At 35.8% G+C, this 27,169-nt stretch overlaps 1 protein-coding gene and 1 long non-coding RNA gene across 2 annotated transcripts in view; one reads left to right on the forward strand and one right to left on the reverse strand.

Moving 5' to 3' along the window:
- LOC140040484 (small ribosomal subunit protein eS26) overlaps positions 1–27,169 on the forward strand; it is a 375,295-nt gene that overhangs the window by 169,551 nt on the left and 178,575 nt on the right. The window lies entirely within an intron of this gene.
- LOC140040487 (uncharacterized) lies at positions 5,499–6,591 on the reverse strand. The gene is made up of 3 exons (XR_011842723.1): positions 6,528–6,591; positions 6,135–6,257; positions 5,499–5,585 (listed from the first exon to the last, which is right to left on the reverse strand). It is a non-coding gene; the product is annotated as an uncharacterized lncRNA (long non-coding RNA).

Consider the following 27,169-nt stretch of genomic DNA (forward strand, 5'->3'; position numbering starts at 1 on the left):
GTTGCTGAGTGGGCAGGTCAAATGTGCATGCTACAATCAGTGTGGCCAAAGATTTAAAAAAAACACAAATTACTCCATTTTCATGTATTCTGCCATTTTGTGAAATTTAAAGTGTGTGCATGATTATCAGAATAAGTTTTGGAATAAGCTTTTAAAATCATTGGCCATGAATTTGACATACCTTTTCATTAAGTAAAAAAGAAATTACAAAATACAAATATATTAATATATTTTAATTAATTATGCTATAAATGTTATATATTTTATTACAGTCAGTCAACTATCTGAGTTTCACATGTGGCGACTTAACACTGTGATCGTACTAATTTCAGGCAATCTGGGATTCGGCAAATCTTTTTAACTTACATGTTTGACAGAATATTTCAGTGTAACATCCGTAACAGGTACATGTGTAAGCAGTACAAGAACCAGCAACTGGGACACAAACAGCTCCATTTTGACAAGCATGATTGTTACAAGCATTCACAGCTGTAATATTGAATAAGTATGGTCAAATTATTTATCAATAAAATAGTTTTTGTACACACTGTTGAGCTAATAGTTTTGTATTGCAATGTATATATTTAGTTGTTTTTTTTGTTTCATTTTAAAATGATTAACTTATTTTTTGTGGGTAATTTAATATTTTTTAGATTAAATCTGATGACACATTAACCATTTAATAGTGCATATTTCTATAGTATTAAACTTAATAAGCTTGAAATAAAATAATGTTACAATACTTCATTTAAAACTTACCTGTTTCACAGAATGATCCAGAGAAACATGATGGACATGTACAAGTGTAAGCAGTACAGGAACCAGCAACAGGGTTACAAGCAGCTCCATTCTGACAAAGGTTACCACTGCAAGCAATCACAGCTGTAATATTGAATAAGCATGGTGAAATTATTTATCATACAATTAACATGTACATTCTGAAATAACTACACAAGTTTTTGTACACACTGTTGAGCTACTAGTTTTGTAATAAAATGCATATATTTAGTTTTGTTTGCTTTATTTAAAATGATTAAACTTATTTTTTGTGACTAATTTTCTATTTTTTTAAGATTAAGATTTTAATTGAACTAAATTAAATTGTTATTATTAAATGTTGCAAAGCAAAACCCAAGACATGAGAATGCGGTATAAGTACTATAACAGGTTTTTAAATCTGTAACATTATATCAATATTTTACTTTTTAAACCAGTTTGAATAAGACTGCAATAAATAACTCAAAATATTGTAGAAAAAAAAGAAATCTATTTATGACATTATATTTGTTATCATAATAAATCCATTGTATATTGCAATCCAAATAGACTGCTGTGACCATATGTTGCTAATACAAAGTTAATGTTAACACTAATATTTAATAGCACACATTTCTATAGTATTAAACATAATAAGCCTGAAATAAAAAGATGTTACATGAACCAATAACAGTGTTACAAGCACCACCATTTTGACAAATGTTATTACTACAAGCATTCACACCTGTAATATTGAATAAGTATGGTGAAATTATATATCAATAAAATTAACATGAACATATTGAAACAATAGTGTATTGTATTGTATTGTGTATATTTAGTTTTTTTTTTGGCTAATTTTTTATTTTTTAAATAAATCTGATGATAAATTAACCAATTGAACTAAATTTAATTGGTATTAAATTAAATATTGCAAAGCAAAACTAGGATTTTGATGGGCATCAACAAACCTTTGTAATATACAAATACTAAACAAACGTATACTAAGTACAGTATTATAGAACATCATTCTCTTTTCCATATTTTGAACCTTTCAATAATGTGTTGTACAACTCATAGAGGTACTCATGTTGGATTTCTTAATAACATTCTTAATCAATTATCATAGCAAACTTTCATTTGTTGGTTTTTTTTGTAGATTGCAATATTTGCTTTAATTTTAAAGATGTATTGTCCCTTGAAACACAAAGAATGAAGGTTAAAATATTCGAAATTTAAATTGGCCATATCAAAGTAATATTAAAGTTATTCACTTTGAGTCGAAAATTCAAGCCAAAAACAACAAGTTTACGTAATTAACAGGTAAATTAATTTGATTACATTTCGTCTGGAAAATCGTCGCGAAAGAAAGTAAACAAAGATTTCAAACCACGAGTATGCATTATGCACATGATGCTAATTAGGATTGTTTACAACTCGTCACGGTTGAGAAGGTGTTCTCACACAGATCGCAAGGAAGTTTTATGATTATGCATACAGAGTAGCCAAACAAGCATGTTGCATTATGAGATATGTTTTGATCAAGTTTTTTTTTTAAACTAAGCTATATGATTTTTGTCACTATATTAATGGGAACACCCAAGCAATATAAATCTATATATTTATGTATTAGGAATTCATTCACATGACAATCTTGTTCAAGGACAAACATATACACAAGATGCTTCACCAAAATAATCTTGGGAGTGGAACTGTTGATTAAATTATTTATGATAACAAAATAAATAAAACCTATAAAGCCTAGATAATGCAACCGGGACACAAGAAGCTCTATTTTGACAGGCATGATTGGTACAAGCATTTGCTGAATTAAATAAAATGAATATCATTGGGATGTTATAAGCAATCAAATAGTGTGAATGTTATAAACATTATAAAGTGTATTAATCTTTAATCATATTTAAACATACATTAAATAAGAAACATATTACTAAAAAAATATATGATAATGATCTATATCTTAATGGAGTTGGACGTTGGATTACATCAAAGTACAGAAGCAATCAAATGTCATAATTCAATATATAATAGTGCGCATTTCTATATTAACTATATTATGTTACAATGCTTTATTTAAAACTTACCTGTTTCACAGAATGATCCAGAGAAACATGATGGACATGTACAAGTGTAAGCAGTACAGGAACCAGCAACAGGGTTACAAGCAGCTCCATTCTGACAAAGGTTACCACTGCAAGCAATCACAGCTGTAATATTGAATAAGTATGGTGAAATTATTTATCAATTAAATTAACATGAACATACTGAAACAACAAAAACTGTTGTACACACTGTTGAGCTACTAGTTTTGTAATAAAATGTGTATATTTAGTTTTGTTTGCTTTATTTAATTATTTATTTTTTGTGAGGAATTTTCTATTTTTTTAAGATTAAGATTTTAATTGAACTAAATTAAATTGTTATTATTAAATGTTACAAAGCAAAACCCAAGACATGAGAATGCGGTATAAGTACTATAACAGGTTTTTAAATCTGTAACATTAAATCAATATTTTACTTTTTAAACCAGTTTGAATAAGACTGCAATAAATAACTCAAAATATTGTAGAAAAAAAAAGAAATCTATTTATGACATTATATTTGTTATCATAATAAATCCATTGTATATTGCAATCCAAATAGACTCCTGTGACCATATGTTGCTAATACAAAGTTAATGTTAACACTAATATTTAATAGCACACATTTCTATAGTATTAAACATAATAAGCCTGAAATAAAAAGATGTTACATGAACCAATAACAGTGTTACAAGCACCACCATTTTGACAAATGTTATTACTACAAGCATTCACACCTGTAATATTGAATAAGTATGGTGAAATTATTTATCAATAAAATAGTTTGTGTACACACTGTTGAGCTACTAGTTCTATTGCAATGTATATATTTAGTTTTTTTTGCTTCATTTAAAATGATTAATTTATTTTTTGTGGGTAATTTTCTATTTTTCAAATTAAATCTGATGACACATTAACCAATTGAACTAAATATAATCGTTATTGAATTAAATGTTGCAAAGCAAAACTATGATTTTGACAGGTATCAACAAACATTGAAATATAAAAATAGTAAACAAACCTACTGTACAGGTACTAAGTACAGTTATTATACAACAAAATTCTCTTTTCCATGTTAAACCGTTCAATAATGAATTATCATAGCAAACTTTCATTTGTTATTATTTTTCATATTTAATTTTTGTAGATTGCATATTTGCTTTAATTTCAAAGTGTTGTGACCAAATGTAGCTCATACAAAGTTAATGTTAACACTAACATTTAATAGTGCAGATTTCTATAGTATTAAGCATAATAAGCTTGAAACAAAATAATATTGAATGGTGAAATTATTTATCAATAAAATTAACATGAACATACTGAAACAACTAAACACATATTTGTACACTCACTGTTGAGCTACTAGTTTTGTATTACAGTGTGTATATTTAGTTTTTTGTGGCTAATTTTCTATTTTTTTAGACTAAATCCGACGATACATTAACCAATTGAACTAAATTTAATTGTTATTGATTTTAATGTTGCAAAGCAAAAATAGAATTTTCTAGGTATCAACTAACATTGTAATATAAAAATAGCAAACAAACCTACTGTACAGGTACTAAGTACAGTATTATACAATATCATTCTCTTTTCCATATTTTAAACCTTTCAATAATGTGTTGTACACTTGTACAACTCATATAGGTATAGTAGCCTACTCATGTTGGCTTTCTTAATATTCTTAATCAATTATCATAGCAAATTTTCATTTGTTGATTTATTTTTCATAGTATTTTTGTTTTGGTAGATTGCAATATTTGCTTTAATTTTAAATGTTGTGACCAAATGTAGTTCATACAAAATTAATAATGCACATTTCTATAATATTAAACATAATAAGCTTGAAATAAAATAATGTTACAATACTTCATTTAAAACTTACCTGTTTCACAGAAGGGTCCAGTGAAACATGATGGACATGTACATGTGTAAGCAGTACAGGAACCAGCAACAGTGTTACAAGCAGCTCCATTCTGACAAACGTTATTATCACAAGCATTTGCTGAATTGAATGAATGAATGTCATTGGGATGTTATTAACAACAAACAAAATAAAGTTAACCATTTAAACATGCATTAAATAAGATAACATAATAATATTCTGTGTCTTAATGTAGTTGGATGTTGGATAACTTAAATCAAAGTACAGTAGTAAGTAATCAAATGCTGTAATTCATAATTGTATAAAGTATAGGTACTAAAATAAAGTAATTAGCTGATAATCAGGTTTATTTCAAGATTGGATATCGCAACTACAAAAACGTCTAAAAAATGGATAAACATGCATATTGCCTTTTTCTTCTTTACAGTTTGTATTCAAATAATTGACAGGTTTTCATAATTTTGGTTAAAATATTATCACACAATACATTAAAGACATACATTCACATTCATACACAGACATTTTTTAATAGCTCATTAAGTACAAAAGATATACTGTAAACATTGCAATTATTAACCAAAACTAAGCGTTATGCTTTTTATCACTTTATTAATGGGAACACCCAAGCAAAGTTATGGGTTTTTGGGGTTTTATACTGAAAATGTATTACTTACTCAAAAGAATATTGGATAGCCTTATAGGGTTTATAAACTTACTGGTTTCACAGAATCTTCCAGTGTAGCATGACGGACATGTGCAGGTGAAAGTATGACAAAAAGGTCCAGCAACATCGTTACAAACACCTCCATTCTGACAAAGGTCATCACTACAACTAATAATTACTGAAATATCAAATATTTGTAAACATTAGTAAAGTATTTTATAATATGATGTTACTGTTGTTTATTATTGCAAAAGAGTTATTTTATTATTAATTAGGCCAAATAAATAACAAGCAATGTTTCATCACCTACGAGTGATGCTATCAGTATGCAGACATAGTTCTTAAAATACAATATTCTACATGTCATTTAAATAATACTAATAATATGTCCAGCTGAATGTTGTTCAGAATTTATTTATTTCATACATTAGCACTGTTTAATCATGGAGCTATAAATTCATGGCTTAACAGTTGCTGTTGCTGAGTGGGCAGGTCAAATGTGCATGCTACAATCAGTGTGGCCATGAATTTGACATACCTTTTCATTAAGTAAAAAAGAAATTACAAAATACAAATATATTAATATAATAATTTTAATTAATTATGCTATAAATGTTATATATTTTATTACAGTCAGTCAACTATCTGAGTTTCACATGTGGCGACTTAACACTGTGATCGTACTAATTTCAGGCAATCTGGGATTCGGCAAATCTTTTTAACTTACATGTTTGACAGAATATTTCAGTGTAACATCCGTAACAGGTACATGTGTAAGCAGTACAAGAACCAGCAACTGGGACACAAACAGCTCCATTTTGACAAGCATGATTGTTACAAGCATTCACAGCTGTAATATTGAATAAGTATGGTCAAATTATTTATCAATAAAATAGTTTTTGTACACACTGTTGAGCTAATAGTTTTGTATTGCAATGTATATATTTAGTTGTTTTTTTTGTTTCATTTTAAAATGATTAACTTATTTTTTGTGGGTAATTTAATATTTTTTAGATTAAATCTGATGACACATTAACCATTTAATAGTGCATATTTCTATAGTATTAAACTTAATAAGCTTGAAATAAAATAATGTTACAATACTTCATTTAAAACTTACCGGTTTCACAGAATGTTCCAGAAAAACATGTTGGACATATACATATGTAAGCAGTACAGGAACCAGTAACAGGGTTACAAGCAGCTCCATTCTGACAAAGGTTACCACTACAAGCATTCACAGCTGTAATATTGAATAAGTATGGTGAAATTATTTATCAATAAAATAGTTTTGTATACAATGTTGAGCAAATAGTTTTGTATTACAGTGTGTACATTTAGTTTTTTTTGTTTCAAAATGATTAAACTTATTTTTTTAGATTAAATCTGATAACGCATTAACCAATTAACTAAATTTAATTGTTATTGAATTAAATTTTGCAAAGAAAAATTAGGATTTTGATGGCATCAATAAACATTGTAATACAAAAATAGCAAACAAACCTACTGTACAGGTACTAAGTACAGTATTATACAATATCATTCTCTTTTCCATATTTTAAACCTTTCAATAATGTGTTGTACACTTATGCAACTCATATAGGTATAGTAGCCTGCTCATGTTGGTTTTCTTAATAATATTAATTATTAATTATCATAGCAAACTTTCATTTGTTGATCTATTTTTCAAATGTATTTTTTTTTTTTGTAGATTGCAATATTTGCTTTAATTTAAAATGTTGTGACCAAATGTAGCTCATACAAAGTTAATGTTAACACTAACATTTAATAGCACACTTTTCTATAATATTAAACATAATAAGCTGGAAATAAAATAATGTTATAATTAGCTTCATTTAAAACTTACCTGTTTGACAGAATGATCCAGAAGCACATGATGGACATGTACAAGTGTAAGCAGTACAGGAACCAGTAACAGGGTTACAAGCACCTCCATTCTGACACTGGTTATTATCACACGCATTTAATACTAAATTATAAATAAACATTCTTTGAACTATTTAAACTGATTTGAAAGAATAAAATGCATTTTTTCGATCTAATTGAAGGTCACAAACTACATTTTATACAAAAATATATACTATGATTTAATGATTTTGGGGAGAAAAGATAGAGGGCGGGAGATGAGCAGGCAAAGTTGGAAAGGAGGAGAAGCAGAGAACAGATGTGTAAATAAAAAGGAGAGACATTAGAGAGATAGGAAAACAAAGTGTTCAATAGAAAACTGGTTGAGATACAGTTTAGCCAGTGGTTACACCTACTGGTTGTGATACTGTTTAGCCAGTGGTTATCGCCTACGGTTTGAGATACAGTTTAGGCAATGGTTACGCCTACTGGTTGTGATACAGTTGTTGGTGGTTACGTTGTGGTGGCGGTTATGCAGTTATTGGTGGATACGCCGTTGTTGGTGGTTACGTTGTTGGTGGTTACGCGGTTATTGGTGGTTACGCGGTTATTGGTGGTTACGCCGTTACTGGTGGTTACGCTGATATTGGTGGTTACGCTGCACGGCGTAAGATTAACACTAATCCTAATTCATAATTATCAGTTGTTACTTATAATTTGGAATCAAAGAAAGAATAAAGGAGGCCACTCCAAAAGTTGTAATTGTCATTGATTTATCTCTTTTGTTCGAGTGTATAACAGCAACCGCAGACTTCCCCGCAGGGGACGAAACCCATAGCTCAATTTCGTTACATTGGTGGCAGCGGTGGGATTGGTCGTTTTGCGGAAGAAATCAGTCACACAATGGAACAATTGCAAGAGTCATTAGATGTCGTGAGGTGGTTTCCCGAATGATCGTAAAATCAAAACGGTACTGGGTATGACCAACTAGCGTTATTGTCACCGACTAGTCATCCATTCATAGAAGTACTGATGTAGTAGCCTACCTGTACGGTGACCATAGAATGTGACCCGAGGCATGACTAACTACGACTTTTAGTTGATAGAAGATTGAAAAACTGGTTAAGAAGAGTTGTACTGTATGTGGATGTTTAATGAAATTATGTCAATAATGTTTACACACTAAGCATATAAATAGTAATGTTTGTTAGTAAAAATAATTTTGAGTTAATAAGAATAAGATATAAGGAAGAAAAGCAAAGAGACTATGGAGCGGCTATTCCTGAATATACAATACTAAGTATCGTAGATTTAAATTATAAATTTTAGGCGATCTTGTCAAAGGTCAAGCGCCTATAGCCTGCCACGTTTCGATATTCAATATTGAATAATTAATTAAAAATTTACCTTAAAATGGTTTTGAACTGAACCGGTGGATGTCTTGTCGTTGTATGGTTTTAGTTTAAAATACTATATGTTCGATATTAGTGCGTGTGCGTAATAGAATGAAAGAGGGGGATAAACCGACTGGAGAACGAGGTAACAAACATGGACTCGGCACAGCCGTTAAGTTCCGGTATTGGACATAGCTCCCGGCCACATGGAAGTATCGGACGTACGCCTTTAGAGAGAGATAGTTCGAAATAGAGGGCGGAGGAAATCGATAGTCTGGAGATATTAGGATCCCCTGTTGGACAGTTGACAGGAAAGAGAAGGTAGCGGCCAACCGAAGTGGACGCCTTTACTCCGCCCTGGATAATCGGAGCGGAAGCGATGCAGAAGAGGTTTGGAAAGAACCTCCGATGCCAGAAGCCAATCATACACCCCGACAGGTTTGAAGGAAAGGTGCCTTGGAGAGATTATCTTCAACATTTTCGGGCCTGCGTGGGGGCGAACGGATGGACGGAGGAACAAGTCGGGGCGTTCCTCAAAGTCAGCCTAAAATGAACAGCCTTGAAGGTACTGGCTGTGGCTCCATCCGAGAGTTATCCTACCTGGCATACCCGGAATTTCCTGAAGCAGGAGTAGAGCGGCTGGCAAAAGGACACTTTAGTGATGTCGTGAGGAGAGCGGAGATTAGAGAAGGAATTTTGAAAGTGGCTCTGACCACACTGGATGATGCCATCAGAGCAGCGCTATCCACGGACAGTTTCCTCAAGCTTGAGGAGCAACGGAACCCATGAGCACCCCCGAAATACCTACGGCCGATCACAAACGAGCCTCGTCAAAGGCAGGACGATTTTGAAGAAAGAATGGAGAGATGGATAGCACGGGTAGAGGCACGCATGCTGCCCCACTCAACAGAACAGCAGACGACGAGGAGGCGGGATAAACAATGGGAAACCAGAGAAGAAAGACAGGAGAGGGTGCGTAGGAGTGTCTGTTATAATTGCCAACAGAAGGGCCATCTCGCCAGACAGCTGTGCCGAAACTGAGCGACAGACTGGGGAAAAGAGCAGCCGATTCAAGGGGTTGAGAGGAGGCTGGAAGAGATCGAAGGCCAAGTGAACCAAAGAGAAAGAGGAACTACTCCTCTACACAAACAATAAACCACACCTTCATCCAGACAGTAAGCCAACGTGTAAAAACAGAATACTCCAAATACCACCCTAGCAAAGGTCTATACGTAGGATCAGCCACTGTTAACGGGACGAAAACAACACTATTGGTTGATACTGGAGCGTCAGATACAGTCCTGTCATCCCGATTGTACTACGAAATACCAACGGAACGCCGACCCAAGCTCAAACGGGATTCTCGAGAATGCCAACAAGCAGACGACAGTCGCTTAAACACTATAGGACGTACCTGGGTAGGGTTACAAGTTGGCCACACTTTTAGGGTGACGGAAGTAGGGTTTGCAGATTTAAAAATCTCGGGAGTACTTGGGAGGAATTATCTACTAGGCACAGGAGCGGCACTAGACCTTTGTAGGCTACAAATGAAGGTGGATGGAGAGGTGATCGAACTGCTAGGATCTGATGAGACCTGGTATCTGCAGACCAGGTCGAAACTCATGCCCTTCATCCGGAGGATCCTGAGCCCAGACAGCGACCTTTCCCAGAACACCTGGTGGACCTTTTAAGCCGAAGCGTAACCGCTTTAGAGCCGCAATACCACAGGCAGGTGGCGTCTTTACTAGCTAGGTTCAAAGACGTCTTCTCGGAAGGAGATTTGGACCTGGGAAGGACGGATAAAGTAAAATACCACATTGACGTTGGAACTTCTCGGCCTGTCAAGGAACAGCCAAGACACCAGGCGGCAGACGCCAGCAAGGAGATAGAACGTCAGGTCGGGGACTTATTAGAGAGAGGACTTATCGAACATTCCGACAGCCCGTGGGTGTCAAACGTCGTATTGGTCACTAAGAAAGACGGCACCAAGTGGTTCTGTGTGAACTACCAGCGGCTGAATTCAGTTACGATCAAAGACGCTTACCCAATCCCTAGCATCAACGACTTCTTAGATGCGCTTTCGAACAGCCGGGTTAAAATTAAAGCCCAAGAAGTGCACCTTATTTAAATAGTAGGTCTCGTACCTTGGACACCGAGTCTCTCATGCCGGGGTGAAGATAGAGTCTGTAAAGGAATGGCCAACACAAAACATCGTCCGGGACGTTCGCAGCGTCTTAGGATTGTCGTCCTATTATCAGAGGTTCATAAATGGATTCGCGTCCATAGCTGCCCCACTGCACAAATTGACAGACGATTTTCCTAGGACCCGGAGTGTCAGCAGGCCTTTCAAGAACTAAAGGACCGATTAATACAGGCACCAATTCTCGCTTACCCTCGCCCCCGAGGGACGTTTCGTTCTCAACACCAACGCGAGTGACGTTGGCATCGGCGTTGTATTATCCCAGGAACAGGACGGAGAAGAACACGTAATACGCAAGTCGGACTCTAAATAAGACTGAGAGGAACTATTGCGCTACACGCCGAGAATTGCTGGCCGTAGTGACTTACCTCAAACACATCCGACAGTACCTGTATGGACAATCAATCACAGTACGCACGGACCACGCCCCCTGCGTTGGTTATTGAGTTTCAAAGAACCCGATGGACAGCTTACCCGGTGGCTCAAAGTGTTAGGAGAACATAATTTTAAGATCGTCCACCGTCCCGGATTAAAACATGGCAATGCAGATGGGCTGTCCAGAAAACCGTGTGTGCAGTGCGGAATTGACAAAACGATGGCGAGGAAGAAAGACCTGGCCTGGAAGGCAGTAGAAGTGGAGATGGAAGAAGCGAGAGGAAGTTCCTCATTACGGTTAGTCCAATTTCAGCTGACGTGGAAGAGCGCAGACATCCGACGGTCCCAGACGACAGATGATGCCATTCGATGGCATGAGATTCCTAGAGAGAGGAGAACCCTGACCAAAGTTCGAAGAGATCGCCGGGTTGCCAGCTGATTATACGAACAGCAGAACTGGAACATGTTGGAAGTAAGAGATGATGTGTTATATCGCAGGTGGAATCCGACGATGGTAAAGAAATAACCTGGCGACTGATGCTTCCTGAAGCAATGAGGTTTACGGTTCTCGAAGAGCTCCATGGAGGAAAGACTGATGGACACTTAGGAGTGGCTAAAACGACAGGAAAATTGGCCCAACATTATTTCTGGCCGAAAATGGGTGCATGGGTCCGGAGTTGGATACGTAAATGCAACGGTTGCGCTCAGCGGAAGACACAACCAAGAAAGAAGGCCCCCCTCCAATAAGAACCCGTAGGAAACCATACGGAAAGGGTTGCTATGGACATATAAGGCCCACTGCCTGAGAACAACAGAGGTAACAAATACATTTTAGTCAAAGACGATAACTTTTCTAAATGGATAGAAGCATACCCTAATCCCAACGAGAGGGCGGAAACCGTTGCGAGGTGTTTCGTGGACAATTTTGTTTTGCGATTCGGAGTTTCTTGACAGCTCCACACCGATCAGGGGAGGAACTTTGAGTCTAACCTAATCAAGGAGTTGTGTGAGATATTGGGAATAGACAAGATTCGGACGACGCCACATAACCTCAAATCAGATGGGATGATCGAGAGGTTCAACCGCACTTTGTTCAACATGGTGGCGATAATGATAGAAGCCCACTGTAACCAGAAAGACTGGGATGTTCATGTGTCGTATCGATCCACTCCGCATTCCTCGACGGAAGAGACACCAAATATGAGAGGTTTCCGTTCCTGTTGATTTGACAATGCCAATAATGAAGACGGAAAACAGAGAAATGAAGACCGACTACGCAGAGCAGATGAGGGCAAGACTACAGGCGAAGCCATATGAGGGTGAGGAGATCACCCCCCCCCCCCATGGGGCATGGTACGAACAATAAGCAGCTAGCTTCTCTTGCAGTTTATGTTTTACCTAATGTTGCACCGAAAGAGGGCCGCGACACCACCAAGCCGGACCGGCACGGAGACTCGGGTGGTAGTCGTCACCGAGTACCCAAGCCAGGGCGAGCGACGCGTTGCAGGTGTCGTCGGGATCGGTCTCCTTGTTAGTGCCAAATGTGGCGAGGGAGGAAACCGTCGTGACCAAGGAGCAGCGACCAACGGGAAAACCCTGGAACCTGTTACAGCTGCTTCGAGGAGGTAGAGACGATGACGGGGAAGGAGAAGAGGAACCACCCGAGATGGTCGACCTGGAAAAGCTCTTAATGGGGAAGGTAAAGAAGGTCCGTGAGGAGGTGAAGGTGGTCGAGTATGGGAAAAGTGGAAGGCCGAAAAGGGAGAAGACCACAACAAGAACATATGTGTTGAAGTTGGAACATTTTTTAAGTTTAAGACTTGAATTTTGTTTTGTTTTGTTTTTATTGTTGTTTGTTTTGGACTATTATCGGGGACCGATCATTTTAGGGAGGGAATGATGTAATGATTTTGGGGAGAAAAGATAGAGGGCGGGAGATGAACAGGCAGAGTTGGAAAAGAGGAGAAGCAGAGAAAAGACGTGTACTAAAAAGGAGAGACATTAGAGAGATAGGAAAACAAAGTGTTCAAGAGAAAACTAGACTTAAGTAATAAAAGAGAGAATTATAAAAACAGTAAGTAGTAAGTGCCATTTATTTCGTTGTTTTTTGTTACACAAAAGAAGAAAATAAATACAGTTTAGCCAGTTAAGTGGTTACGCCTACTGGTTGTAATACAGTTTAGCCAGGGGTTACGCCTACTGGTAGTGATACTTTTTAGCCATGGATTACGCCTACTGGTAGTGATACTTTTTAGCCAGAGGTTACGCATACTGGTAGTGATAATTTTTAGCCAGGGGTTACGCATACTGGTAGTGATACTTTTTAGCCAGAGGTTACGCATACTGGTAGTGATACTTTTTAGCCAGGGGTTACGCATACTGGTAGTGATACTTTTTAGCCAGAGGTTACGCATACTGGTAGTGATACTTTTTAGCCAGAGGTTACGCATACTGGTAGTGATACTTTTTAGCGAGAGGTTACGCATACTATTTGAGATACAGTTTAGTCAGTGGTTACGCCTAATGGTTGTGATACTGTTTAGCCAGTGGTTACGCCTATACTGTTTGAGATACAGTTTAGCCAGGGGTTACGCCTACTGGTTGTGATACTGTTTAGCCAATGGTTACGCCTACTGTTTGAGATACAGTTTGAGATACAGTTTAGCCAGTGGTTACACCTACTGGTTGTGATACTGTTTAGCCAGTGGTTACGCCTACTGTTTGAGATACAGTTTAGCCAGGGGTTACGCCTACTGGTTGTGATACTGTTTAGCCAGTGGTTACGCCTACTGTTTGAGATACAGTTTAGCCAGTGGTTACACCTACTGGTTGTGATACTGTTTAGCCAGTGGTTACGCCTACTGTTTGAGATACAGTTTAGCCAGTGGTTACGCCTACTGGTTGTGATACCATACTATTGTGAGGGCGTGTGGCGCTGTGTGTTGGACGTTCGACTACTGATCGTTAGACCAAGGTTCGAATCCAACTCTCGCCGCATTGCTTGTATCATCCTTAGGCAAGATACTTTACTTACGTTTGCCTCTCTCCACCCAGGTGTATAATTGGGAACGAGTGTTGACAAAGTGCGAGGCAGCGAGGCACGCGAGGCATGTCAAATATTTGTGCGAGGCATCATTTTATCATTTCCAAAAGTGCGAGGCATGCGAGGCATATAGTTTACAATTTCAAAAAGGTGCGAGGCATATCTTAACGTGCTATTATGCTATATTATAGGCCTAATAATCAATCGATACAAGCGTATCTAAATAGATTCGTGTATACACTCATCATGTTGTTTATTTTTATGTAACGATTGTTTTTTCATTCAAGTCATATCGTGTCAAATTTTACTTTTACAAAAGTGCCCAAACTACGGTTCAAAAATCTGAACGACAGTCTTCAACTTTCGATAAACAATAATTGTTATAGCGACACACTCATCAAATGACTGCAATGTTTGTTGGCATTTCGAGCGTGTTCACTCACATGTCTCTCGAACATAGCAGAGTGAAAATAATATTTTGTCACACCCCTGCGCCTAGATCCAGTAGACCCGAGAGATGGAAAATCCCTCTTTACTATTTAGCAGGTAGCGGAATGATTCAGCCCTCAGCTCAGAGGATTGTGGTGCATTCCCCTCCTATAGCACGTGGTTTCAGCAGCAACGCACAGACTTCTCTCTGAGCGGCGTGCCAAAGACATTTTTGACATTCCATTCTCTAGGAACAACACGTGTACCTCTCTCGCAAATAAGGTGAACAGCGATTGCCAGGACAAGTTCAATAACTGGCGGTGAATAAAAGGTAACTGATATGCCGATCCAATAACATGCCGCAAAGAAAAAAATTGCGACAGAATTCTGGAGCGCGTGTGAAAAAAGACTTACGTCCGACAATTGTAATACTAGGCCTATTAAACTTTAGCTAATATGCTTAGCCCTAACCTAGATAAGAGGCCTATGTAGAAAATAATTTAATCAATTTTGATATCTATATATAAATTATGGTTAATTCTGACATAGGCGAGCACAATGCAAAAACTTCTCTACAAATCTCCGCCTTGGATACCTACCTTATCTATCCGAGATGTACCGCGAAACGTAGATTTGATAACATTAGTGTGCACGCCGACGCTATTGTTCCATATTTATATCTTAGGAAGATATTATAAAGAGTTTTTTAACAACATTTATGATTTCAACATTGGATTTTCCTCTCAATTTCAATTCTTCCCGGTCAAAGTAATTTCCGGGTTTAAGATAATTTCACCTTAGTTTCAAATATTTTCTCTCTTTTATACACAAGGGAGCAGTTAAAATAATAGATTTGACCCTAAAGGTGACTGGAAACAGGCACTTCGCATCAATCAATACAGTGTCCCTTTGGAAGACGAAAAAAAAATTGGCCATTAATCATAGCCATTTCAGTTTTTTGTTTATTTTAAAACATACCACACGTGTGTGAAGGTACAGTAGTTAAATAACAGGAATTATACTGCAAATTAATAAAGATCAAATTAAATATACGCCATAAAGAATCAGAATATATTGTGGGGAATAGTATTATAAAATTACATAGGGAGATTTGATAAGACATTTTTCGAGTGAAATCCCGATAGCTGAGTTTTATTGAGTAAGCTTGCAGGAATAACTGTAGGCTATCTTCCTGTGTCCCGTTAGGACCGAGATGTCTGCCCATGTTGCAAGCCGTAATGTCTTCTTTCTTGGGCCCACTCTGTCACGGCAGTTAGTTTCAAAAGATGATTAAATTAAATAATGTATTAATAATTATTAGGATGGTATTCATTTGAATAAACGCCTCTCCAATAAAACATCACTTTGAATAATAACCCCCCCCCCCCCCCCCCACAACCCAACTATCTAATAAACGTCCATCCACATATTTATAATAACACAATTAAATACTATTTGTAGTAGAATTCACCGCACTGTTATCTGCAATTTACCAAGCATTTGTTATTCTTTTTTACCACTTTTCATATCTATGAGAGGATTTCATTTGATTATAAATGTTACCATATTATTAGAACTAAAAAATTTAACATATATCCCTAGAATAAGCACCTCCCTCAAATGACCTCCGCCTCCCCAAAGGGCCCTACCAAACAATAAAAACTATACTTTAAAATGTTATTAATCATCTAAAACACTGTGAAACAAAGTAGTTAAGTTTTACGAATGTCAAGCATTTTCAATAATGGTAACCGACAGAAAATGTGTATAAGGAGAACATTATCATTCCGAGAACCATCGTCTACACTTCCTAGAGGGGGAGCGAGCGAAGCGAGCTCACCCTCTAGTAATAATAATTGGTGTAATATTTAATAATGATACACTATTCCTGTTTTAGTAAGCTAGGTATATTACGAACGATTTTTATTTATTGTTGTCCATGTACGTACTAATAAACCTGGCGCTAGTTTCCTTCGCTTGTATTTTTACTCCAAATTTGATAACTAACTTTATCGTGTGAATACCACACCTTAGAAGTATACCTCATGAGTACTTTAATGAAAGAATCACATAAAAAGTAACAAATAAATCCTTAAATTAATGATTTTACAGGCGTGTTTCTCGCACACTGTTCGCGAATTTCACTTATTCAATGTTCAATATTTTTGTTTCTATGGAGCGCCAAAAGAGCAACGATAATAGAGGACTAAAACTCAGTGGAATGCGTCAATTTCTCATGCATTTATTGGTGAAAAACACGTTTTATTTCAATATATTTGTTGAATTTGTCAATAAAAATGCTGTAATATGTTACTGCTGATACTGTTCTGTTTTCAAAGAATAATAATCGATCCTAAATCAACATCACTACCTAGTCTAGACCTAGGACATCCTACTAAGGATATTATGATGAATTTTTCTATTTTATTCTTTAAAAGGTTACCGAAACCGTGTACATTATCAACAGTACACCGGTGAACAGGGGTGTGTAGAAAGCGACGACCTCGAATTGGACGACCCCAACGACCCGGGCGACCTCGAATTGAACGACCTCGAATTGAACGACCCATAACACGAAATCGACGACCCCTATAGCCTAGCCTAGCCTAGGCCTAAGTGTGGTATAACATCCCGAAGCCGAACATAGCCAAAGATCTTTAAACTATACCTGGATCAACTGCCGTTTTGGCTCCGGAGTTTTTTTTAGGGTTATTCCATTATTAAAGTGGGGTGTGTGGTTTTGAATATTGTGTGCAGGTACGTCAATAGAAATGACATTGAGACCCCTCTTCTGTCAGCAGTTGACTGGTTCCCGGTCTACCGCCTTGTAATTGACTTAATCATGATCGAATTCCAACAACTTAAGAATATACAAAATGTTTACATAATTATATAACAATGTAGATCTATCTAATAATGTTTTTATTTTTTCGCAGATAAAGGAGGATCATCAATAAAATAATTCCAGGCATTTAATATACGGTTTACTGATAAAATATAATGTACCAATGAAATAAACCTGGTGTTCTGAAACATAACTTTTGCCGGCCTAGCGCCTTCGTGTATCTAAATCTATCTAAATAATTAAGTTAGTACAGTATTAACAAATAAAGGGTTAGGGTTATGTATAATAAAATGATAGAAATGAGGTATTATCTAATAATGTTTTTATTGATTTTTTTTCCAGATTTTTATAGTTTTAAAATTCAAGTACCGTTTTTATAGCGTTATGTATCCTGTAAATGCTAACCTAAAAACGTTATCTGAATGTTTCTTTTTACGTTATAGAAATGTAATAAAATAACGGTTATTAGTGAACCTAAACATTAACCAAACACTAACATTAGAAAACCACTATGTGTTTGCTGGACTGCCACAATGGAACAATAGACCTAGGTATGTTAAACAAAGAAATCACATCAAAGCAGGGTGGAGACGGAATTTTAAGACAAAGGCGTTCTATACAAATGCAAATCATTCATGTATACTTGTTACAAATTTTGTTTAGTTTCTTTATTAAAAGATTTTGATATGCTGTTATATATAAATATTCTAATACATAGAATAGCAAAATTATCATAATACATAGGATAGCAAAAAATAAACCAAACATAACAACAACAAAATTAAATTGACAATGTATTTTTATTTAGAAATTCATTTCAATAATATAAATATTTTTTATTAAATTACATCATTATTTACTTACAATTAATTAATTAATTAACTTACATTACAGTAACTGAATAAATGGTACATAAAATTACTAAATAATTGCACATAAAATGCAGGTTATAATAAAGACATAAGTATACATATAATGGTACAGGTTATAAATATTTAAATTACGCTTTTTAAATGTAATTATAATAATTAATGATGAGAACACTTACGGTTACGAGTAGACATGTACATTGGTACATTACAGTACGAGCAATCCTTGGCAGTTGGATAAAAACCCCTTCGTTGGAAAAAGTCCAGATAGTCATCAAATCCATTAAACAAATGTGGTCCTATCTTCGGCAGCATGGTCCTTGGTTTAAATCGCAGTAAAATCAAATCGAGAACGCAGTAAAATATCGGAGTTGTATAATATAGTTGAACATTTTTCGAAAAATGAGTGATTTGAAGACAACTGATCTTGGTTTATATACATGTGCCATATTTTAGTTTGTATACATAGCTCCATGTCGGCATGAGTGATATTGTTATAATATGCTTTATTATGTAATATTGTAAGCTTCAATGAGACACCTTTGTGCAGCGATAAAAAAAAAGTAAAACTATGCTACAGCGGTTTTTGTTTCTTCACCTGATTACATATATTTTATTAATATTTATTCTTCCCAACCATTTTTTTTTAAACTCAAAATTTGAAACACTACCGTTTAGCTTTTTCATTCAAATTGAAGATTGAATTTAATGAAATTTTATGTACTGTACTGTTTAACAAATCAACATAACGGTACAATAGGTTATGATTATTTCAAACCAAAATAGCTAGGTTTTTAAGGACTGATTTATCTTTAAAAAAACGCCTAGAAATAAAAGAGAGAGAGAGAATAGCAATTACGTGTTGGAATAATACAGTAGTAACGGTACAATATATAATCATTTTGGTAAAGAAAATCGAATACTAGGTTTTTTAAGGTCTGATTAAACCCAAGTGTGACGTCGTCTGGAAGCAGGAATTTAATATTCATAATTAGGTGATCATTTAGAATAAAAATGATCACCTATTGTTATTGTATCAAATCTTTATTGGTTATCCGCAACGAAGTTGCTGATAACCTCTTGTGATTGTACGAAATCATCATCAACATCAACTTTTTATTTCTCTTCTTTCTTTCTGTATGATTTTTGTGCAACGCTTTTCTCTGAAACTTGCAAACATAACATTTTGTGAACTATGTTAACATTTTTACATTTATGTAACGTCGTCAAGCGAAGCTTATATTAATTCATATAAAAATTAAGCCTATCGGATGTTGTGACGTTACCGTATGGCCAGTTGAAGTTAAAAAGTATTTTTTTCATCGCTTTCGTAAAAGTTATACAATTTTTAAATAGCGCGCACCGCCCTTCTACGTGCCAAATTTTCTTCCAATTGTTATATTTTATTACTCAATTCATTATCTTTCGATATTGTTATCTTCAAGTTTATTTTGACAACGTCATCATACCAAAAAATTTGAACATGATGTGGGTCCCGTAATTTCACCTATGCTACACTGTATATAGATATACACAGTACAGTATATACTGTACATATTGTATATGGCATATAATAGGCACAACTCAGCACTATAAGCGTATAATAGGATGGCATACATCAACATTTTCCGATTGTATGTTAACGTAGGTGCATGTTTAAAAAATATGAATGTCAATAAAATGATAAAAATGATCACCTATAATTCGTCAAAGTGACGAATTAAATTCTAGTTACAAGTTGTACTTGGATATCAAACTGTCTATTTGGTCGTCTTGAGCCTCAAGAGAATAGCAACTATGTATGAGCTGTAATAAACAGTAAGTACAGTATAGAAATCATATATCGACTAGCATTAAAATTACAAGTGGGAGTCTGTAGTACAGTGAACAATTTCATTTCAAAATTTTAGCAAAATTGCTAATCAAACTGATTTAGTCGAGAAACATAGTTTTGTATTGTATTTTTGCTACACAATTTTCGAAATGTGTAGCAATAAGGTTGTTTTGTATAGCTTTTTGCTATGCCACACTGGCGAAATTATTCCTTGTAGTAGATAAAAGAGACGTTCAAAACAGGTTAAAAAAGAAAATCATAGTACGGTTATTATTGTACAGTATATTAATTAAACAAGCTGAACATTTTATATAGTGATTTAATACGCAAATAATGTTTCTACATTTTTTTTACTGCAGAGTTTACGTGAATTTCTGTCAGCATTGATCATGTTGTATTCCACCACCAGATTTGCATTTGTATAGAACGCCTTTGTCTTAAAATTCCGTCTCCACCCTGCTTTGACGTGATTTCTTTGTTTAACATACCTAGGTCTATTGTTCTATTGTGGCAGTCCAGCAATCACATAGTGGTTTTCTAACGTTAGTGTTTGGTTAATGTTTAGGTTCACTAATAACCGTTATTTTATTACATTTCTATAACGTAAAAAGAAACATTCAGATAACGTATTTAGGTTAGCATTTACAGGATACATAACGCTATAAAAACGGTACTTGAATTTTAAAACTATAAAAATCTGAAAAAAAAATAAATAAAAACATTATTAGATAATGCCTCATTTCTATCATTTTATTATACATAACCCTAACCCTTTATTTGTTAATACTGTACTAACTTAATTATTTAGATAGATTTAGATACACAAAGGCGCTAGGCCGGCAAAAGTTATTAAAATATGTTTCAGAACACCAGGTTTATTTCATTGGTACATTATATTTTATCAGTAAACCGTATATTAAATGCCTGGAATTTTTATCATTTTATTTTATTGATGATCCTCCTTTATCTGCAAAAAAGTAAAAACATTATTAGATAGGTCTACATTGTTATATAATTATGTAAACATTTTGTATATTCTTAAGTTATTGGAATTCGATCATGATTAAGTCAATTACAAGGCGGTAGACCGGGAACCAGTCAACTGACAGAAGAGGGCTCTCAATGTCATTTCTATTGACGTACCTGCACACAATATTCATAACCACACACCCCCACTTTAATAATGGAATAACCCTAAAAAAAACTCCGGAGCCAAAACGGCAGTTGATCCACGAAAAGATATGGAACGCCAAGAGTGCATCATTAAAACTGCATTCGACATATTAAAAATAAATTAAAAAGAAATAAATATTATACAATACATGGTTAAACCATGGACGTATAATTACATCTCGTCTTCTTATAACGAACACTATAGGCCTACCAAGCAGCGTAACATGTGCATTGGGGGATATGACCGGTTGGGCCGCCGACAAGTTGAGCCGCCGGTAATTTCTATGAAATGGCCAGTGCGTCTTTTACGACATTTCGCGTAGTGATAGAGTGGTGTCCTAGTAGGCCCTACATAAGTTCATGGTCTTTAGGTTTATTGTGTCATGAAAATAAATAATAATTACATACTACAATTTTGTTGGTTTGAAACAGCAAAGGAAAGTAGTCATATTTAATAATTTAATTGTTTTTAATCTTTCAAGGTAAAAATGCAGTGCACTCCATAATATTTTCTCGCGTGTATGCCTACACGTAAAATCACGTTGTCTCTCAGGACTAATAGAGTATTGATATTCTTCGAATGAGGTTAAATAATAATTATTTTTTATTTACTATCTTTTATTATCATATTTTATTGAATTTTACAATGTTAATACACAAAATATTTTACAAAAAAACGGTGATTTTATGCAATTATTTTACTTCAACTGCCGCCTGAGGGGGCAACATGTTTACGTCATTTTTGGCTAAAAACGATCATTTTGTTTTAGGCCTTATATTTTGGAATATACAAGTCAGATATTCATAATTATTTCTCTTTAATTATATTATTTAATAATATATACTAAAAACCGTGATATATAAACTTTGGAATATACATCGTTATATCTAATAATTAATATAAATAGAACTTCTATTAAATAGAAACGAGCACCGGCGAAAGTAAGCATTTGGCGTTTCATAGAAAATAACGTTTTTCTGGCGGCGCCTCAACTTGTCGGCGGCTCAACTTGGCCTAATCCTGCATGGGGAGGGCCATAAGAAAGCTTTACATTTCACACATGCATTGTATACGGTCAAACCATGGAGGTATAAAAATATTTTTACCAAACCATGGAGCTGGTCAAACCATGGAGGTAAAATATACCTCCATGGTCAAACCTTACCTGCCGCTGAAAAAGGGGCCTGGTTTGCCATGTTTATGATATTTCGTGTGCTAATCGAGTCGAATGCAGTTTTAATGATGCACTCTTGGCGTTCCATATCTGTTCGTTTGTTCGTGTCGACACATTCAGTATCAAATGGCGATATTTCTGTATTTTTTCAATCAATTGCTTGCTTGAATTGCGAGTATTATATAAGGTATGGTTTAAAGATCTTTGGTTATGTTCGGCTTCGGGATGTTATACCATACTTAGGCCTAGGCTAGGCTAGGCTATTATAGGGGTCGTCGGTTTCGTGTAATGGGTCGTCCAATTCTAGGTCGTCCAATTCGAGGTCGCCCGGGTCGTTGGGGTCGTCCAATTCGAGGTCGTCGCTTTCTACACACCCCGGTGAACAGTAACATTTTTCTTTACTGACAGTGACAAAATCTATTGAAATTGTACTTGATTTTCACCAAATAATGCGTTAAATATAAATGGATTCCACAGAGTTTTTAGCCCTCTAATTAATTTTGCTCTTTTGGCGTTCCATAGAAACCAAAATATTGAACATTGAGTGTGCGAAATGCGAGAAAAACAACGTCTGTAAAATCACCAATTTAATGGATTTATTGTTACTTTTATGTGATTTTTCTTCATTAAAGTAGGCCTACTAATTCTAAGCTGTGGTATTCAGGATAAAGTTGGTTAAAATACAAGGCAGGTGCAAAAGGAAACTAGCCTAGCGGGCCTAGGCCTAGGCTACTTCAATTTCGGTGATTTCCTGCCTTGCAATTTTGAGAAATGATAAAATGATGCCTCGCATTTTTTGATGATGGTAAAACGATGCCTCGCATAAATTTCTGACTTGCCTCGCATGCCTTCCCTGCCTCGCGTGCCTCGCTGCCTCGCACTTTGTTACTACCCATTGGGAACCCTGTTAGATCAAGACAAAACTTTGCGCTGATTACTAGCTGCATATATGGGAGTATGTTTCTATAAGTGTTTGATCAGGAAATGACTGGGGTAATAATGTTCAGCGCATTGAGAGCTTGCTTATATGCGCTATATAAGAATGAACTATTATTATTATTATTATACTGTTTAGCCAGTGGTTACACCTACTGTTTGAGATACAGTTTAGCCAATGGTTACGCCTACTGGTTGTGATACAGTTGTTGGTGGTTACGTTGTTGTTGGTGGTTACGCGGTTATTGGTGGATACGGCGTTGTTGGTGGTTACGTTGTTGGTGGTTACGCTGATATTGGTGGTTACGCTGCACGGGTAAGTCCACGGCGTAAGATTAACACTAATCCTAATTCATAATTATTGGTTGTTACTTATAATTTGGAATCAAAGAAAGAATAAAGGAGGCCACTCAAAAAGTTGTAATTGTCATTGATTTATCTCTTTTGTTCGAGTGTATAACATTAACAGTAACCGCAGTCTTCCCCGCAGGGGACGAAACCCAGAGCGCAATTTCGTTACAATATTCTGCCAAAAAAGACAAACAATTATTTCAGACAATGCCAGGCTAGACCTATTAGCTAGCGTACAATATTCGTACAATACCACTGTTTACCAGATAGGAAGACAGTATACATTCAATGTACTACTACTTAGGTTGTTTTTCTCTTTTTATCATAATTTACCATAACTAGATGGTACGCTCGCTTCGCTCGCGTACCATCTAGATCGTGCCCACAGATGGTTCTCGAATACACAGTAATTTCAGCGTAACAAAACTGGCGATTTCCAATGTACGTACCGCAGGACTATAATACATTGTCGAAAAAAAAACCCGAATAAATAGACACGATGATTTATGTAGTCAACTAAAATTAGCACCCTGGGAATTACTTCCGAAGGAGAAACTTATCACAAAATGAGTCCAAATTTTTGATTTGGACTCATGTAAAGAAACCCAATTTGTGTTTTGTATGTAACATTAGGGTTGAGGGATGGGAAAGCGGATAGGTACAAAGAGGAACAATTTTTAAATATATTCTTTATCCACTCAGTAACGAAATATTTTTTTCATGTTTTATAGGCCTATAAATAATATACCTCTAAATACAGTAAAACATTTGCAATTTAATACTTTGTTAAAACTGTCACTGTCATAATCGATTGAAATATTAAAGTACATGTCACGATACACCACTACGACGTTTATATTTTTGGTAATTATTAATTAATACAAACGTTGAGAAGGAACTGCCAGTATAAAGTTTATTTGTATATAATAATGTGTTTATATATCTAACAGTAGAGCCTATCCACAATCTCAGTAATAAAGTTTATTTGTATATATTTTTATATTACATCTAACAGTACGAACATTCACAGTAAGAAATTTTCGATTCAAATGAGGACCAAAAATAGTTTATTTTATTTTATTTTATAGGTATTTACAGTATTGTCAAAGTATTGCAAGTTTATTCTCAAAGGGCCCATATATTTACCTACCGTATGTGTTAAACCAAGGTCTCATAAATTTACCTACTTGTGTTCAGCCGCGTAACAAGGGGGTCTTGTCAGGGGGGGGGGGGGCAAAGAGGGGCTGATCCCTTGCAGACACCAAGTATTTGAGCCACAGCCCCCCCCCCCCCCCCCATTGTGGGGGCTGTGGCGAAGCGAATTTTGGTAAATGACACCCCTAGATCGTCGGAAATGGTACTCTTGCACATAAAATTCATGATAAATGGCGCCTCGCCAACTAGTAGTAGTTGGCCTGGAAATAACACTCTCATTTATTGCACAGCAATCAGCAAAATGATCGTACATTTTCCACCGTTAAAAACACAGGTGACATAACATTTGAACATGTGAAAACCCAATCTAACATTGGATCCGCACCTGGCAAAGGTAGTAATTTTTCCGGTTAGAAGACTGAAACAGGGCCGTAACCAGGTTTGACGGCGGGGTGGATCGTTAAGTTGTTTAGTGGAACCATACCCTCGAATTTTTTTTTTCTCTATAGGCCTATGTATGGCCGCAAATCGCATTTCCGGCTAATCTCTTTTGTTTATGAACTATATAATTTGGTGTAATTTCCAGCCCACGAATTTCAATTGCCGACCTTATTGCCGACCTTAAATTGTCAGAGGACGGCATTCTCTTGCCGACCGAAACTAGGCTAGATCCCTGCTCCCTTTAAGCCTCCTAGCAACAACATGGTACATTAAGGGATCGTATCATTGAGACTTTAACAGGCATATTCACCATCATGTGGTGTTTAGGTAACAAACCATGGAATTAAGATGATCCCTGAATTCACTCAACCATTGCATCTTGCACTTGCGTGAGCTGCATCCTTTCTCTCTAGCAGCGCAGCTGACTGGGCACGTCACACGCACGCAGATACCTGTGTTAGGGGAATACCCTTTTATGTCAAGCAAACAACTATGCTCTGTGTACGGCTAGCTCCAGAACCACGATGTTCAGCAGTTATCAAATAGAATTTATCTTGTAAATTTAGTGTTAGGTTTTTATATTTTAGTTAAAATATACTTTATATTCTTATGTCGATTTATATTAATTAAATTTATTAAGGCTTGACTAGGCCTGTAGTAAACAATCGTAGTGTTGTGTTAGTATGCCCAGCAAAAAAAAAGTGGGAGGACAAGCGGAACTCGCTGTTCAGCGGGGGTACGATCCCCCCGATCCCCCCTGGTTACGGGCCTGTGAAAGATTGAGTATTGGAGCGACAGCCAGCCACGAAAGTACGTTCGTTTTGCTGATCGCTAGAGCGTTACATACGATTAGTAGGAGTGTATTTTTTTAAGGTGGCCTCACACGCACAGCACAGCGTCACAATTGTGTATGAGATGCCCGCGATGGCGGCTTAAAAGACGCCAAAAACCACAGTCAACTGACCGCATGTTAATGTACTGATAAGCAGTGCGTCTTCCCACGAGTTGTCAGTCAGGATTTTGTGTATTTCATATCATCTTACTTGAATATCATACTGTACACTACTGTGACTCATTTGAAGCCATATCATATATCGTATATTTTATTCTTATGTTATATTTTCTTTCTTTTTCATTCTTTGTATTTTATTTTATTTTTTTGACTTGTTACCCAGCCCGATCGAACGCTTCTCAACCCGGTAAAATCCGCCAGGGGAGTATTTCGCCCCCCCTGCCTCACCCCCCCCCCCCCCCGCCTGTTACGCCACTGCTTGTGTTAAACCAAACTCTGGCAGACTGAGATATTGGGATGTTCCACTCATCGCAAATCAATACATTTGTATAATCGTATATTAAATCTATCAACATAGTATTTTTTAAAGAAAATCGGCCTGTCTTCAACATTATGATGGTGTACTCTAGCTGTTCAACCGGTTTTCAGCTATTAAAAACAATTATCGTAGGAGGAGATAGGAAAATGCGAAGCCTCCTCGCATTTTTGTGGCGGGTATTTTTCAAGATGGACATCCATTAGACAGTGTATACCACGATCGGAAAACACCCCTATTTGGGACAAATCGTTGAACCTAAATTCGTTTTAATCGTCAATAACTAATTATCTAACTTAATTTAATTAGTAAACAGGGTTACATCAGGTGGTTAAAATCAGTACCGAA

The sequence above is a fragment of the Antedon mediterranea genome, chromosome 2 (genome assembly GCF_964355755.1).
Source record: "Antedon mediterranea chromosome 2, ecAntMedi1.1, whole genome shotgun sequence".
NCBI lineage: Eukaryota > Metazoa > Echinodermata > Crinoidea > Comatulida > Antedonidae > Antedon > Antedon mediterranea.